This window comes from Spea bombifrons, chromosome 11, assembly GCF_027358695.1.
Source record: "Spea bombifrons isolate aSpeBom1 chromosome 11, aSpeBom1.2.pri, whole genome shotgun sequence".
Classification (NCBI taxonomy): domain Eukaryota; kingdom Metazoa; phylum Chordata; class Amphibia; order Anura; family Pelobatidae; genus Spea; species Spea bombifrons.
This window is the reverse complement of record NC_071097.1, coordinates 1,473,572-1,489,124: the sequence shown is the minus strand read 5'-3', so window position 1 is coordinate 1,489,124 and position 15,553 is coordinate 1,473,572. Positions and strand designations below refer to the sequence as shown.

The window sequence follows — 15,553 nt, the reverse complement described above, 5'->3', positions numbered from 1 at the left end:
TCTAGAATCGAGAGGTTCCTGGCATATGAATGTAGACCTTTCCACCGCAGGGTGACAGAGACAGATGGCCACTTTCTTTCAGATGACAGAAACAGGGACGACCCCTCGGGTCTTCCTCCTCCTCTACATCTCAGAGTGACAGAGACAGATGGGGGGGAAATCGGACCACGGTATCTAACCACCGGAGACAATCAGAGCTCCACATTACCCTAGACATTTTTCTAGAGCACAATGATCACCACCACATACCGATCATAAGAACAGAAAGCAGGGGCCACGTATCTACACAGAAAGCGGAGAAAGCCCAGCTCACGGGAGCTTACAATCTACACGATGACATCATATTTCTTGATGTTCCTCTAAACGTTGGAGGAAACCAAAAATGTGGGGTGGGGGGGGATGGACGATTGACAGATAATCTCGGTTTTGTCCCCTGGCAGAAGGTCACGGTTAAGAGGAACAAGGTCTGGTAGATAAGATTTCTGACAGCCCAACATTAGAAAATCTGCTAAAAGTCGTGTTTCGGTCAAATTAACCCATTACATTCAAGAAAGGGACACATTAGTAGGGAGTTGGTTGAGGTCACCAAAAGCTTAGGATGCCGGTTCCTGGTCTCAGGGGTAGTAGACGAGGACTGAACTGCTACTTATCTTCTCAGAGGTCCATCCACAGGCCACCAGGAGCTCCGGCAAACACGCCAGGCCACCTCAAGACCTTCAAGAGCCGGGTCATGTATATTTATGTCTATATTTCCTGAAGATACCCGTCTTTTGCCTCGTCACGGGATCTGGGAAAAGTTCTCGCTTTGCTTGCTCTGAGAAAACGGAACCCATAGGCCAAGAAAAGCTGGATGGATCGGACGCGACATTGCGGTCCGGCTCGACGAACAATAGACATAGGGCCCGCAACTTGGAAAACGGGTATTATTCAGGAAGACGGGCCTCGCCAGAGGAAGTTAAGAAAGAAGCGGCGTGCCAGATGAAAGGTCCCCTTTGGGGAGAGCCTGGCAAGGGTTGCTTTTGAAGGACATCAGTGGATTTGCTTGTAACCCAGCCAGAAATTCCCGCGCGTGCCTATGACCGGAGTAACTAAACATACGCAATGGTGGGAATCCAATGAATTTATCAAGCGGGGGGGGGGGAGTGAAAATAAAATAATATTTAAAAAATGAAAAATATATAAAAAAAATATTTAAAAAATGAAAAATATAAAAAAATATAAAAATTATATTTTTTATATTTTTTCTTTTTTTCAATATTATTTATTATTATTAATAATAATATAAAAAAAATGAAAAACAAATGAAAATAAATTAATAATAATAATTTAAAGAAAACCAGTGGTCACAGTATAAGTGCGACCGCTGCTTCCCTGGCTTACGATCCAGCACCTCTGTGGGTTAAACCGCAAGTTTAGTCTCATTTAAGTTGCCGGATATAATACACAAGAGAGCATTTTTCCCCCCCAACCATCCCTTAATAATATAAAAAAAAAGCCGGGATTAAGACCATTGACCTAGATACACCAGTTGGTTTTTAGCGGCTTTTTTATTTTATTCCCCCCCGAACGGTATAAGTAAGGGTCGGCGGAGCGCAGTAAAGAGGGACGTCAGGGAGAAGCCTGGAGCTTTCTTTCCAACGGACCATGAAATGCCGCTTTTTTTTTTTCCTTTTTCCTCCTCATTCTTTCCCCGAGCGTTCTTCCTCCGCTCCCCGCCACCCTTCTAGAACCGAGCTGGGTAGAAATAAAATGTACGTTCTATTTACCATACAGAGACAATGAGATGCCCCTCTCTCCTCCCCTGATGCCCCTCTTTTCTAGGAGGTGAGAATGTTTGCTGGGTATGAGGGGATCGCAGGGTTCTACGGCGCTAAAAAGCCCCGATAATGTGTATAGAAACAGCAGGAAACGGCTTCATCAACTAAATGGTGTAAAAAGACCCCATTATTCTTCTAAATGCCCCACTAGGTGACACAGATACCCGGCAATGGGGCAGAAAGCCTTTAAATATCACGTGGCAAGGACTCTGTGATAGGATGCGGCCGGAAGGAGAGCTCGGCTTCCTCCTCGGCGTCTGTGATATAAGACCTCCGAATACAAAGGAGAGGGCGGCTGAAATAGTCTCAAAGCAAGCAGATCCCCTCGTGACTGTTCTGTTACACAGGGACTCTTGGCAGGTATTAGATGGAACAAACAGCTGGAATCGGTACGGGAATTCAATCAGAACTCAGAGGATTTGTGAAACTCATTCGACTGGCAGGGTTTTTACCCCAGTCTCGGGGTAAAAGGCCAGATTCTCAGGGTTTTTACCCCAGTCTCGGGGTGAGGGGGCAGATTCTCAGGGTTTTTACCCCAGTCTCGGGGTGAAGGGGCAGATTCTCAGGGTTTTTACCCCAGTCTCGGGGTAAAGGGGCAGATTCTCAGGTTTTTTACCCCAGTCTCGGGGAGAAGGGGCAGATTCTCAGGGTTTTTACCCCAGTCTCGGGGTGAAGGGGCAGATTCTCAGGGTTTTTACCCCAGTCTCGGGGGGGGGAAGGGGCAGATTCTCAGGGTTTTTACCCCAGTTTTGTGGAGAACGGGCATTATTGGAGCCATTCGGCTGCCACCATTAGAGAGTGGCTGCAATAGGGTCTGCGCGGCGGGCCGTTAAAGGGTTAACACTTGGAATTTAGGTTATGTGCATATAACAGCCCCGACACCTATAGGGGGGGGCTGCAATAACGCGCGCCTGTCACCTATAAACACCTGCGTGTCTGCAGCGGGAGCCCTCTACGCACCATATGCCGCTCCCCCCCGTCCTCCCCCCCATCAGCACATTTCTCGGGTGCCCAGGATGCCCAACGAATAAGACGCAGAATGTAAATATATATATATATATATAAAAATGATAGAAGAATAACATTTGGAGTTATATAGCGCCAGCAGAGTCCGTAGCGCAGGTGCAATAGGATCAGTTGGTAACGTAACCCTCTTTAAGGTGTCCAGGAATCACAAAATTAACAAAAAAAAGTTTTTTGGGGACCAAAATATAATAAAATAAATACTTTTTTTTTTAATATAAAAATACCCTTTTTCAGCGTTTTTTTTTGGATCATTTTGGTAGAGCGTTCAGAAATAATAAAAAATAAAAATAATAAAATTCTAGGGTCACAGAAAGATGCCCAAAGTATTATTTAACCCATTGCGGATTTAACCTGTTCCCTCCCAAGCGCAGCCTGGCAAAAACCAATCGGTAACAGGAAGAAAAAAAAAAATATTTTAAAAAATAATAAGAAATAATGTTTTATTTCGAATGGGATGTTCCCTGGAAGCAGGAACCTCTGGAGGGGCGAGGGGTTAATTGTGTAACACCGCCATGGCCGTGATTACAGATTTAACCCTTTTCTCTACCACACCAAACACAGACCGGGCAAACGATCCATAAAAAAAACAAAAAACAAACAATTATATCTATTTATTAGGTTTCATTGGCAAATGATTATCTCTGGAAACAGGCAATTGCGGAGGGGGAAGGAAGGGGGTTAAGGGGTTAATTTGGTCACAGCAAGAGCATCACTGGCGCATGTTCAAAAGCCGTCCTCGGCCAGCGCATAATTACCGCCACTGCAGTGTTCATTAGTCCCCTTTACGCCGATCCTCTGCTAACGAGACGCAGGAAATCAATACCCCATTCTGCGGGGCGATTGTTCTTGTGTCAAGAGTTGCGTCGGGTTCGGAAAGCCAATCTTAATGGCTAGATGCCCCCTCCCCCCCTAACAATGACACAATGGTGGTGGTGGTGGTGGTGGTGGGGGGGGGGTTATTTATAAAGGTGGTATTCCGGTGCAAAGTGCCGCAGTCATCAGTCCAACCGATGAGATGTGTCTTATTTATTTATTTATAATTTATGCAAACTGCAAATAAACAATAAAAACAAAAAAATAGGGAATGGTAAAAAAAAAAATGTAAATAAAATAAATAAAAAGAATTGCAAATGCCAGCAGGGGGGTGAGTGACGCGATTGCATACAAAATACGGAGGCTTTAGTAGACGGAGACATCATTTATCGGGCCAACAGAGATTAGGAAAAGAAAAAAAAAACATAAAATTGCAAAAAAGAGATACAATTTCAAGGCCTCGGAGGTCTCTCCTTCAGATGGATTCGTGAAAGAGCTAAACTGATCTAGTTTGAGATAATCTGCGTCACAGCGCTGCGTTTATGCGATGGTTTGGTTATCCAAGATGCTTCACAAGGAATTAGAAGACCTAAGGTAGAGGATGAAGATAGTGTCCATGTGGGTGACCGGATGATCCCTCACAGATTTGAATCCAGGAACATTCTACGGGTCAGAGGAGACCACTGAGACACCTCTGATCCATCTATTGATGGAGGTTGAAGGACTTCCAGGAACTGACTGGGAGTAGTAAACGTAAGAAGGAAACGAGCGAGGAGAAGACCTAAGGTTGGGTGAAGATAGTGTCCATGTGGGTGACTGGATTATCCCTCACAGCTTTGAACCCCGGAACATTCTACGGGTCAGAGGAGACCACCTTGTGACACCTCAGATCCATCTTCCAGGGCCTGCCCAATAAAAATGTGGTAGACCAATGAGCCGGGAGGAGATGCACTCATGGCCTCTGTGCTGTGGGTTATGGACCAAGAGTGGTGATTGGGAAGTTAAAAGGTGGTCCTCAGAAAGCACAAGAAGCATGAAGGATAGGGCTGGGGGCCAGGAGGGTAAAGGCCAGTAATTGAGAGTAGTGTGTTTATATATTTATGTTTGTTTACGATGGCGGAGAAGGTCCTTGTGGGTTCTTCTCCATCATAAAGCAGTCAAAATAACAAGTAAGCGTATGTGGCAGGTTGTTAGGTAGTAGATAACATAACCCACCTTGCAGTGGGAGTCATGCGGGATGAACACAGTTAATTTAAACCATGAACAACTCATTCCTGATAACGGTCTAACATCTCACAGAATCTGCCCGTTTCTCAAACCTTAATCAGTCGTCGGTCTCGTCTTAGATTCAGGAGCCGTATGTCTATCCCATGCATGTTTAATACCCTCACTGTATTACCCTCTACCACTTCTGCTGGGAGGCTGCTCCACATGTCGTCCCTTTCTACTATATGTCAGGCTGAAGAGATCATTTCTCTCGAGGTTTGTTCGAGGATTGTATGGAAATCCTTGAAGGCATCAGTGGTATTTATCATGCAAATTCCCCCTGGGGTGTTATGAATCCCACAGCCTAATCGATACCCCTGCCTAGTCTTTCCCGAATTAATGAATCTCTATGATTCCAGCAAAACCTTTCATCCTCCGCCATCTTTACTGCCAACAAGGAGCAGAGCCTGCGCCGGGGCCAGCGTCATACGAGGACTCAGAACAATAAGAACGTCTCGGAGGTGGCCATTTCCCATAACGTTCATCTTCTGAGATACCTATCAATGCGGAGGAGACACTCCTACCCCAGGAAGAGAGGAATTTACCCCCAACCCCCGCACCCCACTCTCCTGCTAAACCCTTAAAAGCCCTTCTAAGGGGTAACGGGCTCCCAATCTCCGCTGCACCCAGCCCGCTAAGTGTCCACAAGTCACTGAACCAGGACAGGCCGGGGGGTGATCCTCTCCCACGGATTACGGGACACAATGCCCTGCTTGTTCTCTCGAAGCCGACTCCACCGGAGATAATAATTGGAACCCGATCTAGGCCCTTATTTTCTTTTCGACGTCTGGAAATGTAAACAAACGCCGAGAGGAAATGCTAACAGGAATATACTCCGAATGCTTTACATAGTTAAACAGTAACCTGCGAGGAGATGAGATTTGGGGTGGAAGCCAAGCAAGAAGGAGGTCTTGGTCAACAACATGAGGTTCTACCAGTTGAGGGTCCACCATGATGTTCAGGTCCTTCTCAACCAAGTACCTTTACCGGGGGATCTCTCCGGGTTGGCCCTGGAGGTTCGGGGCATTGAAGCCGATCTCCTGCTACCCCCACGGCATTGTTGGCGCGTAATGGTCAGATCTGCCCTCTACATGGGCCCATAAGGTACCAAAACCTTTATCAACCTCTCTTCAAATACCCTTAACGGGGATCTCTCCTGAGCATCAACGGTGATCTTCAACCACCGCCCCACGGATAGCCCCACAATGTCCCCTTTTTACAGAGATTGTTCCAGAAACACCAACAGCTGTAGGACCCAGTTTCTCCAACCAAATCCCACCGACATCCACAACAACCCACTTAACCATACTTGTCGAATGTGTATAAATACGCAACTGGCAATTTCTCTCTTTATTTCTCCCCGACAATGTTTTGCTTACATGAAATTTTTATACACAAGAACGCCAAACATTTTGTAACAAGACACATAAAATAAAAAATATAAAAAACACAACACGGTCTCCCACTGCTTCGACAGACAGGTCTCCAATCTGTCTATCTCCTGTGTCTGCTAATAAGAAACTTGTAAGAACTTCTCGATGGCACCGAGTCAAGAATAGGGAAGGGCTGATAACGCCGACAAGGCTGGAAACCTTGGCACGGAGAACAGGAATTTATTTTTTTATTATTTTTTTTTTTGTTTGGTTTTGTGGGAAGGATTTTTTTGCAAGTTATCTGGTTAGGGAAATGATCCTAAAAAAAAAAAAAAAAAAAAAAATCCCAAAATTCCAGCCTGACATCCTTGCTTAGACTACCTCTGACTTCAGATTTAAACAATTTAAATAAAAATATTAATTATGAATAATGTTTTGTTTTTTTTAATATAATATTTTTTATATATTTATTTTTACATTTTTTTAATCAAACTTCTTGATGACAGAGCTGCTGTGTTTTTGTGATGTCATCCTAACGAGATTCTCAATTGGTTCCAAGGTGGGAAAATAACCCCCCCCCCCAAAAAAAAAAATAAATAAATAAAAAAAAAACCTCGAAAAGGAATAATCTCGCCAGATTTTTTGCGGTACGGCAGAAAAACGAGGAAAAAAAATAAAAAATACAAAACATAGGGACGTTGATTCTCGTTCTCCTTGTGTTTTTACGTGACTTTACCCCAATGTCAATAAACTTCGAGGTACTTCGGCTCGGCTTCGTAGGAGTTACTCGATCTGTAAACATTAACCAGATCCCTATTGTAAGACAGAGATAGCGAACGCCGAGGCAAACACGCAGAACGCGTCGGCCATTAGACGGGGGGGGGGACTAAGCAATCCAGACTCTTGTTTTTGTGAGGTTCTAGATCTTTCCCTCTGGGGCACAAATGGTTAATTGATTAACTCTTCGGTTATGCACGCGAGGCAGGTATCCAATCGATTAATATCTTCATTTCAATCCATAGAAATACGGTATGGTAAAAAAAAAAAATGATTATTATTGGTTTATATAGCGCCACCGTATTCCGCAGCGCTGTACAACGTGCAAACAGTGCCGCACAAGCAGAGTAGTGTCGAATAAAGTGTATTTGTAGGAAACGCAGGTGTGGAGGGGCCTGTGCAAAGGAGCTTACAATCTAGAAAGAGTCAGGGTTATTTTCAAGTGCATCTTGAAAAATAGATTGTCAGCTCCCAGGATCAGGACCCTCTCCTCTTCTCTCTCTGTTCCTTAGCGTCACTGTTAAGTATTTTCATGGACTTTGGATTGTCGTAGCTATAAATAAGCGCGACGTGCGAAGCATTCCGACCGGAGATGTTACTATGGTGACTGCACCACTTTCAGCATGGGGGGGGTTCCATAAACCACCAATATAAGGGGAGCCACAAGCGAAGAAGAGGAGGAGGAGGAGGCCGGCGCAATTTGTGTCTGGCAGGGGGACTTAAAAAGGTCACGAAGCGCGATTGTACTTCCCCGCAGGAAGCAGAACAATGCCAGAGGACACACACACACTTCCCCCCAGCACCGGGACCTTTACCCTCCCCAAACAAACAACATCACAACATGTTTGTGTTGACTGCGCTACACACCCTTTCACCGCCAGGAAGAAAACCGCCAAGGCCAGGGACAGGTGGGGGGAGCCGTGCTGGGGGTATAGGAAGCAGGCGTCAATTAAAATTAAATACAGGAATTTTTTTTATTATTATTTCTATTTTATTATTATAATTATTTTTTTTCTTCCTCTAAAAACAAAATCTGGACCCCCCCTAGAAAAAAAAATATAATAATAATAATAATAATAATAATAATGACAGCCCTGAGCTGGCACACTCTAAGAAAAAAAGAAAGAAAATAAACCCCCCACCGCAAAAGAAAAAAACCAAACCACTCCAGACAGCTGGTTACCTGATCAGATTTCAAATTCGCCCCCCCAGGGGACAACACCGCACACCCAGGGGTGGAGGAGGGGGGGGGAAGGTTTACCAACAGCTAGTTCTCAGGGTTTATCTGACCACCATCCCTCCCCAAGAAAAAGCCCCAGCCACAAGCTCCCCCCCTTTATATAAAAAAGACAGAACGCGGACGGTCCAAGACGGATCTCCGCAAAACTTAAAATTCACTATATTTAGGTAAAAAAAAATAAAGCGACGGAATCCAGAGGGGAACAAAAAGCATCAAAATAAAAAAAAAATCTATAAAAATATCTCGACGAGTTTCCGGCAAATTAAAAAGCACATGAAATACAACCTGTCGGAGGGGACCTGCTCCTTGAAGGAGGCCCTATTTTTGACCCATTTTGGGTTGAAAATCTAGTAAAATTTAAAAGTTAGCCGTAAATTACAAAATCCTTGCTCAGAAGAAACATTTTTTAAGGTTAAAATAGAGCAGACATTTTCTATGCCCTGACTAGCTGGCCTACTTGTTTGGCCCATGAGGAGACATTTGTCAGCTTAGGTCTTGGGCTCATGGCGTCTCACATTCACGCTAACTTGTTACCTTCTCTGGTGCTACCGCGGGCCCCATATATATTTTTTTTGCCTACAGGGTCAAACCGGGGTATTAGAAAGAAACAGAACTGGAATTGTTCCGACAAGGACAGTAGGAAGTCAAAAGTCTTGGGTTCTAGATCTCCTGTTGAGGGATCTAGAACCTGGAGAGCACAGAGGAAGCTGCGACCTACAGGACTAGACGGTTCGTCTCTGCCTGCCACCCCAACGCGTCCCCCCCAAGAGAAGCCAGGTTCAAATGGCACCAGAGGGCCCTTCCGTGTCCTTAAACCTCACCCAACGCATTCTAGAACCATAAACACCATAGAAGTAAAACCGGTTGGCATGCACGTCTCCGTCTTAGTTTCCCATGATTTGGGAAGTCGAGAATTCTTTTAAAACATTTTTCCCATAGACCAATTTTTTTAAAATATATATATAACACACATTTTTACTGGAAATAGGTAAATCTATAAAGACATGAGATGTCCACAAAAAGGTTGTCCTCTCTAGTATCAGCTTTTGGAAGTACCTGCTACAGCGTTTAGGTCATATTGGATAATATGGCCTCCTGGAGCAACGAAGGCTTCCTCCAACCCCAGGCTATACTCAGAGGGGTAAGTACGTCACAGTACGCTCGTCAGACGTCGAGTAAGAGCGTAGATCATTACAACCTTGCAAGTCAAGCACTGTACGATAGATTAGTATTGGGTGAACAGAGGCTTCCATCAAGTTCATGTTTTGGGTATTTGAGACTCCGAGCCGCATGGAAGACGGACAAAAGAGAACTAAGAAATTCGGACAAAAACGAGAACGACCCCACCACGATCCCGCGCAGCAAGGAACAAGTCACAGAGACGTCCACGAAAAGATACAACTTCAAACCAACTCGTAGAAACATTCCATTCTCGGAATGTTTCGCAATAAACCCTCGGGCCCAGCAGCCATGAGGAGCACCGATCCCATACAGTATCATGAACTAGAGAACTCTACTAAAATTAACATATCGCTCACCAAAAAAACCAGGGGGGGGGGGTTAGTTACTCACTGAGATGGTTAGAGAGGCATTTTGACTCATTTATGACCAGTGGGGGGAGGGGGGGCCTACACACCCTGGAGGGTTTTGGCACTATAATATCCCACCTGTAATGTTTACTCACCCCACCCCACCCCCCCCCAAAGAAAGCAACTTTTTCCTTCCTAAGAGAATACTAAGTTAAAAATTTTATTATTATTATTTATTATTTTTCCCGATAAATTAAAGCATAAAAAAAGAATATTTGTAAAAATCTTAAAAAAAAGTTAATAAAAGAAAGGGATTTAATAAATGAATGAGCTGAAAGAAAAAGCCAAAAATAAATAAATAGAAGAGAAAAAAAAAATTCAGTCAGCCCCCATTGAGGCTGAAATTCACACGTGCTATGTAGCAGACCCCGCAGCTCAATGTGACTATTGTCTGCAAGCTGGTGTTTCAACATCCTAGTCTTGAACTGAAGAAGAGAGCGGGGGGGGGGGGGGAGAAAAAAAAAGAGAAAAAAGAAAGAAAAAGAAAAAAAGAAAAGAAAAAAGGTAATCAAGTCTTCTGTCGTTCCTAAACCAGAATCAGTCCACCCCCCCATTCTAGAAAAAAACTGATACCACAATAAAGATGCAAACTACCCCCCTCTAGACCCCCCCCAAAAAAAGTCAATAGGTCTTTTAAATCCTGCTCTCTTCTAAGTGCCCTAATGAATAGGGCTAAACTGCAAGCCCTGCTAATTGGGGATCTCCTCCCCCAATATATCTCCCCCCCCCATTAAAAAGGTGTCGCTGGTGACTTTCGTTATTCGCCCGGGTAAATATTTACCTTGGAAATTAAGAATAATTACAAGAACAGGAAAAGTTTTTTTTGTTTGGTTTTTTTAACCACACATTTTTGATTAAACTGTTTTCACCAACGTGAAAAAGTTTACCTGTAACAAAAAAGGGTTTTTTTGGTGTTTTTCTTTTTTTTTTTTTTGCCCTTTTGCATGTAAAAAGGTGGTAAGAGGGGGTCAGACTTTATCTTAAATCCACTGATTAAGGCAATAATGACAGTAAACAATTCTCCAGCTAATTAAAAGCCATATATGACAAAAAAACAAAACAGTATTTTTGATCCAAACAAAAATAAAAAAAAAATAAAAGCAAGAATACAGAATTTTTTTTTTTTTTTTTAAATCCCTACTTTTAAACCTTCTGCTGTTGTGGGTTTTGCCATCTGTACAAATCATTGTGAATGTCCATTTTGTAGCAGACAGCTTGCATAGGTGGCTTCCAAAAAATAAAAATAAAAAAAAAATACTCTTGGTAATTCTCAGACTCCCTCTCTCTCTCTCTCTCCCTCTCACCATCTCTTTGGAAACCTCTGAAAGAGCATTTGTTCAGGCTGCCAAGTTAAATCCTCCTTTCTCATGTCAAGGCTTTGAAAACGCAGACAGAACACCAGCTACGGCGAGGTCCACTGAACCAAACAAAAAAATAAATTAAATAAAAGTAATAAAAATTAAATAAAAAAAAAAAATAAAAAAAAAAATGTAAAAAAATAAATAAAATTAAATAAAAATGTATAAAAAATAAAGAAATTGCTTTGGCAAAAGCAGGAGCGAGCATGAAGTCCTGCGACGGCATTTATCGTTGTGATGTCGTATTATCTTACACGATGTCATAGCCTCCACAGTAACACCTTAAGCTTGTTGGTTTTCACATGGATTTCCAAGTGGCCAACACATGTCTGGCTCGGCATAAACCATGTCGCTTACATGAACAGATCCGTGTAACACAAAGTTGACTTGTGTAAGCGACAAAAAAAAACAACAAAAAAAAAAACAAGATTTACACTTTCTTTTTTTTTTTTTTTCTTTTGAAATGATTGAAAGCACAAGTCATTTTCCGAGTCTGAAGAAGACCTGCCAGGTCACCACCGAACAGGTTTTTTTTTTTTTGTTAAAGCCAGACAAACATGGGATTCTAAGACACCCCGCAGAACAAGAGGGTACGACGCATTAACCCCTTCGTCGCTTGAAAGGTAAAAAAAAAAAAAAAAAAAAAAAAAAAAAAAGTATATAAGCGGAAAAACAAAAATATGGAAAATATTATGAAACTGTTTAATAATATTTAAACCATGGTTAAAAGGAGTTATTATTTGGTAAATACGTAAGGGATAGACGGGGTTAATTCAGAAAGCTGGTGTAAACATAAAAAAAAAAAAAAAAGAAAGCACCAAGGGAGTGTTTCCTGTGCCCACGCCAGTCCAACCACCAGCTGGATAGGGAGACCAAAAAAAGTTGAAGACACTCCAAATTATCTGTCCCACCCCACCCCCGTCCTAACTTTTTTTAGGCTCTTGCTTGGGTCCTCCGCTCTTTTTTTTTTTTTTTAAAGACAAAACAAAAAAAAAAAACACGGCGCTTTTCGAAGAAAAAAAACAAAACAAAACAAAAACACACATTCCTTGAGATTTCTTCAGTCAACTACATCACAAAAGAGCGGAATCCCCTCCCATCCCCTCGGACCCGAGAAACTGGAGTCTTTCTTAATAAAAATTTTTTAAAAAATGCTAGGTTTTCTTGCATTTTTTTTTCTGTACTCGCTTCCGGGGACAGATGCACAACAACAAAAAAAAAAACAATGAATGGGGTTCCATATTTTTTTGCACTTCCTTGTTCCGATTCATCGCAAATCTTTCATTGGCCCCCAAGGAAGAGCAAGAGAACCCAGGAGATTTTTTTTTTTTAAGCTTAAAAACCTTTTTCCAACACCATACAAATCTGAGGAAGCCCTGAAGACACCCGGGGGAGGGGAAAGAGAGAGAGAGGGGGGTAGTTTCTTTTGCCTCTGCTAAACAAAGCAGCTGAATGGGTAATAACAAAAATACGAGCTCTACGCACCTACTCGCTCGCTTACACGGGCCGGAGAAATCCTCTGGCATTTACTGGGTTAATGGTTCGGAAAGAGGCAGCTGGTTGATACGCAAACACCGAGATCCACCAGTCGGTAAGCCATTATTACTGCACCTGAGGACCCCTTGGACTGCGGAGCTTGCACTCCGACTAGACTGGTGCATTTCAAAACAACAGAATAAAAAAAAAATAAAAAAAATATGGCAACTGTTTTATTTTTATTAAAGAAACACAAAAAAAAAAAACTTTTCACTGGAACTTAATTTTTATTGCAATGTAAAAGCCTCATAGGAATCCAATGACCTTATCCGGACTCCCATAAACCTTAGACGGCTGCTTAAAGAAATATATTCTAACCTCCCTTATTTATTTTAAATAACAGCACAAGAAACCCACCTACCAGACTCCCCCAAACAGCACAAGGAACCCATCTACCAGCCTCCCCCAAACAGCACAAGGAACCCATCTACCAGCCTCCCCCAAACATCACAAGGAACCCATCTACCAGCCTCCCCCAAAACACAAGGAACCCATCTACCAGCCTCCCCCAAACATCACAAGGAACCCATCTACCAGCCTCCCCCAAACATCACACAGAACCTACCTACCAGTCCCCCCCCCAAACAGCATAAGGAACCATCTACCAGCCTCCCTCAAACAGCACAAGGAACCCATCGACCAACCTCCCTCAAACAGCACAAGGAACCCATCTACCAGCCTCCCCCAAAACACAAGGGATCCATCTACCAGCCTCCCCCAAAACACAAGGAACCCATCTACCAGCCTCCCCCAAACAGCACAAGAAACCCAACTACCAACCTCCCCCAAAACACAAGGAACCCATCTACCAGCCTCCCCCAAAACACAAGGAACCCATCTACCAACCTGCCCCCCAAACAGCACAAGAAACCCAACTACCAACCTGCCCCCCAAACAGCCCAAGAAACCCATCTACCAGCCTGCCCCACAAACAGCCCAAGAAACCCAACTACCAACCTGCCCCCCAAACAGCACAAGAAACCCAACTACCAACCTGCCCCCCAAACAGCACAAGAAACCCAACTACCAACCTGCCCCCCAAACACAAGGAACCCATCTACCAGCCTCCCCCAAACAGCACAAGGAACCCATCTACCAGCCTGCCCCACAAACAGCCCAAGAAACCCAACTACCAACCTGCCCCCCAAACAGCACAAGAAACCCAACTACCAACCTGCCCCCCAAACAGCACAAGAAACCCAACTACCAACCTGCCCCCCAAACAGCACAAGAAACTCAACTACCAACCTGCCCCCCAAACAGCACAAGAAACCCAACTACCAACCTGCCCCCCAAACAGCACAAGAAACCCATCTACCAGCCTCCCCCAAACACAAGGAACCCATCAACCCCCCCCCAAACAGCACAAGGAACCCATCTACCAGCCTGCCCCCCAAACACAAGGAACCCATCTACCACCCCCCAAACAGCACAAGAAACCCATCTACCAGCCTCCCCCCAAACAGCACAAGAAACCCATCTACCAGCCTCCCCCCAAACACAAGGAACCCATCAACCCCCCCAAACAGCACAAGGAACCCATCTACCAGCCTGCCCCCCAAACAGCACAAGGAACCCATCTACCAGCCTGCCCCCCAAACACAAGGAACCCATCTACCAGCCTCCCCCCAACACAAGGAACCTACCAGCCTCCTTAGAGGCTGCAGATCAAGAATCCACACTTCCAGGAACACAAGATACACTGCAATGTTACAATGTTTCATTGTTTCTCTCCGAATCTCTCATTGACAAAAAAAAAAAAGAGCTACAACCACCAGCCGGAGAAACAGAGAAAGATAAAGGTGCAGATTTTATAATAAAAAAACCCCAAACATATCCAAACTTACCCGTAGAATCTGCAGGCAGTCCCGAGGATCCAGCAAATTGAATAATATCCTCCTTTTTTTTCCCAAGCAAAAATATATATATTCGAGGGAGAAATCAGACTTCCAGCGCACACGTTCCCTTACTCTCGACTCTTACCATCTCTTCTTTTACCCACAGACAGTAAGGGAGGAAAAAAAAAAAAAAAAAAAAGAATTAGGGGGGAAAAAAAAAGGAGCCCAGTGTTAGTGGGTGAATAAGTGAATTAACTAGCAGAAAGCACAGTAAGTTGGAGTGTCAAATTACACAGCCTATTCTATTACCATGCTTCGCGGCCAACGGGAAAACCCGGAACGGACTCCGGGCTCCACGGAGCCGAGAGAAGAAAAAAAAAAAGAAAAAAAAAACACATGTCTCCGGCCCCAGGGAAGGGGCTGCATGAGAAATCCAGCGTCCTCCCCGTTCGCCGCTATAAAAAACGAGCACATCCTACGTAAATTAAGATATTATATATATATAAAAAACAATACATCTAATAAAAGTGAAATAAATAAAAATATATAACAGTAATAAAATTAAAAAAAATTGATGTAACTTATAATAAATATATATATATAAATAATTCAAAAATGTTAATTATATATAAAATCTAATACCTGTAATAAAAGTAAAAAAAAAAGAAACAATTATAAAACAAAAATGAAAAAAAAAATATATATATTACAGTAATAAAATAATATATGTAATAAAAGTAAAAAAATAGATGTACATTTAAAAAATAAAATAATTCAAAAATGTTACATATATATATATATATATATATATATATATATAACGGTAATAAAATCTAATACATGTAATAAAAGTTAAAAAAAATATAAAATAAAAATAATTTAAAAAATTATATATAGTAAAAATAATATAGGTAATAAAA

General features: G+C 42.8%; 1 protein-coding gene across 3 annotated transcripts in view; it reads right to left on the bottom strand.

The window, feature by feature from the left end:
- Window positions 1–14,934, bottom strand: part of ZMIZ1 (zinc finger MIZ-type containing 1) — an 81,647-nt gene extending 66,713 nt beyond the window's left edge. For 2 of the 3 annotated variants that reach the window (XM_053450972.1, XM_053450973.1), the window contains exon 1: window positions 14,643–14,934. The gene's annotated coding sequence lies outside the window, so the exon portion shown is untranslated. The remainder of the gene's footprint in view (window positions 1–14,642) is intronic. The other variant, XM_053450974.1, reaches the window with a different exon arrangement.
- Between the last annotated feature and the right edge of the window lie 619 nt (window positions 14,935–15,553).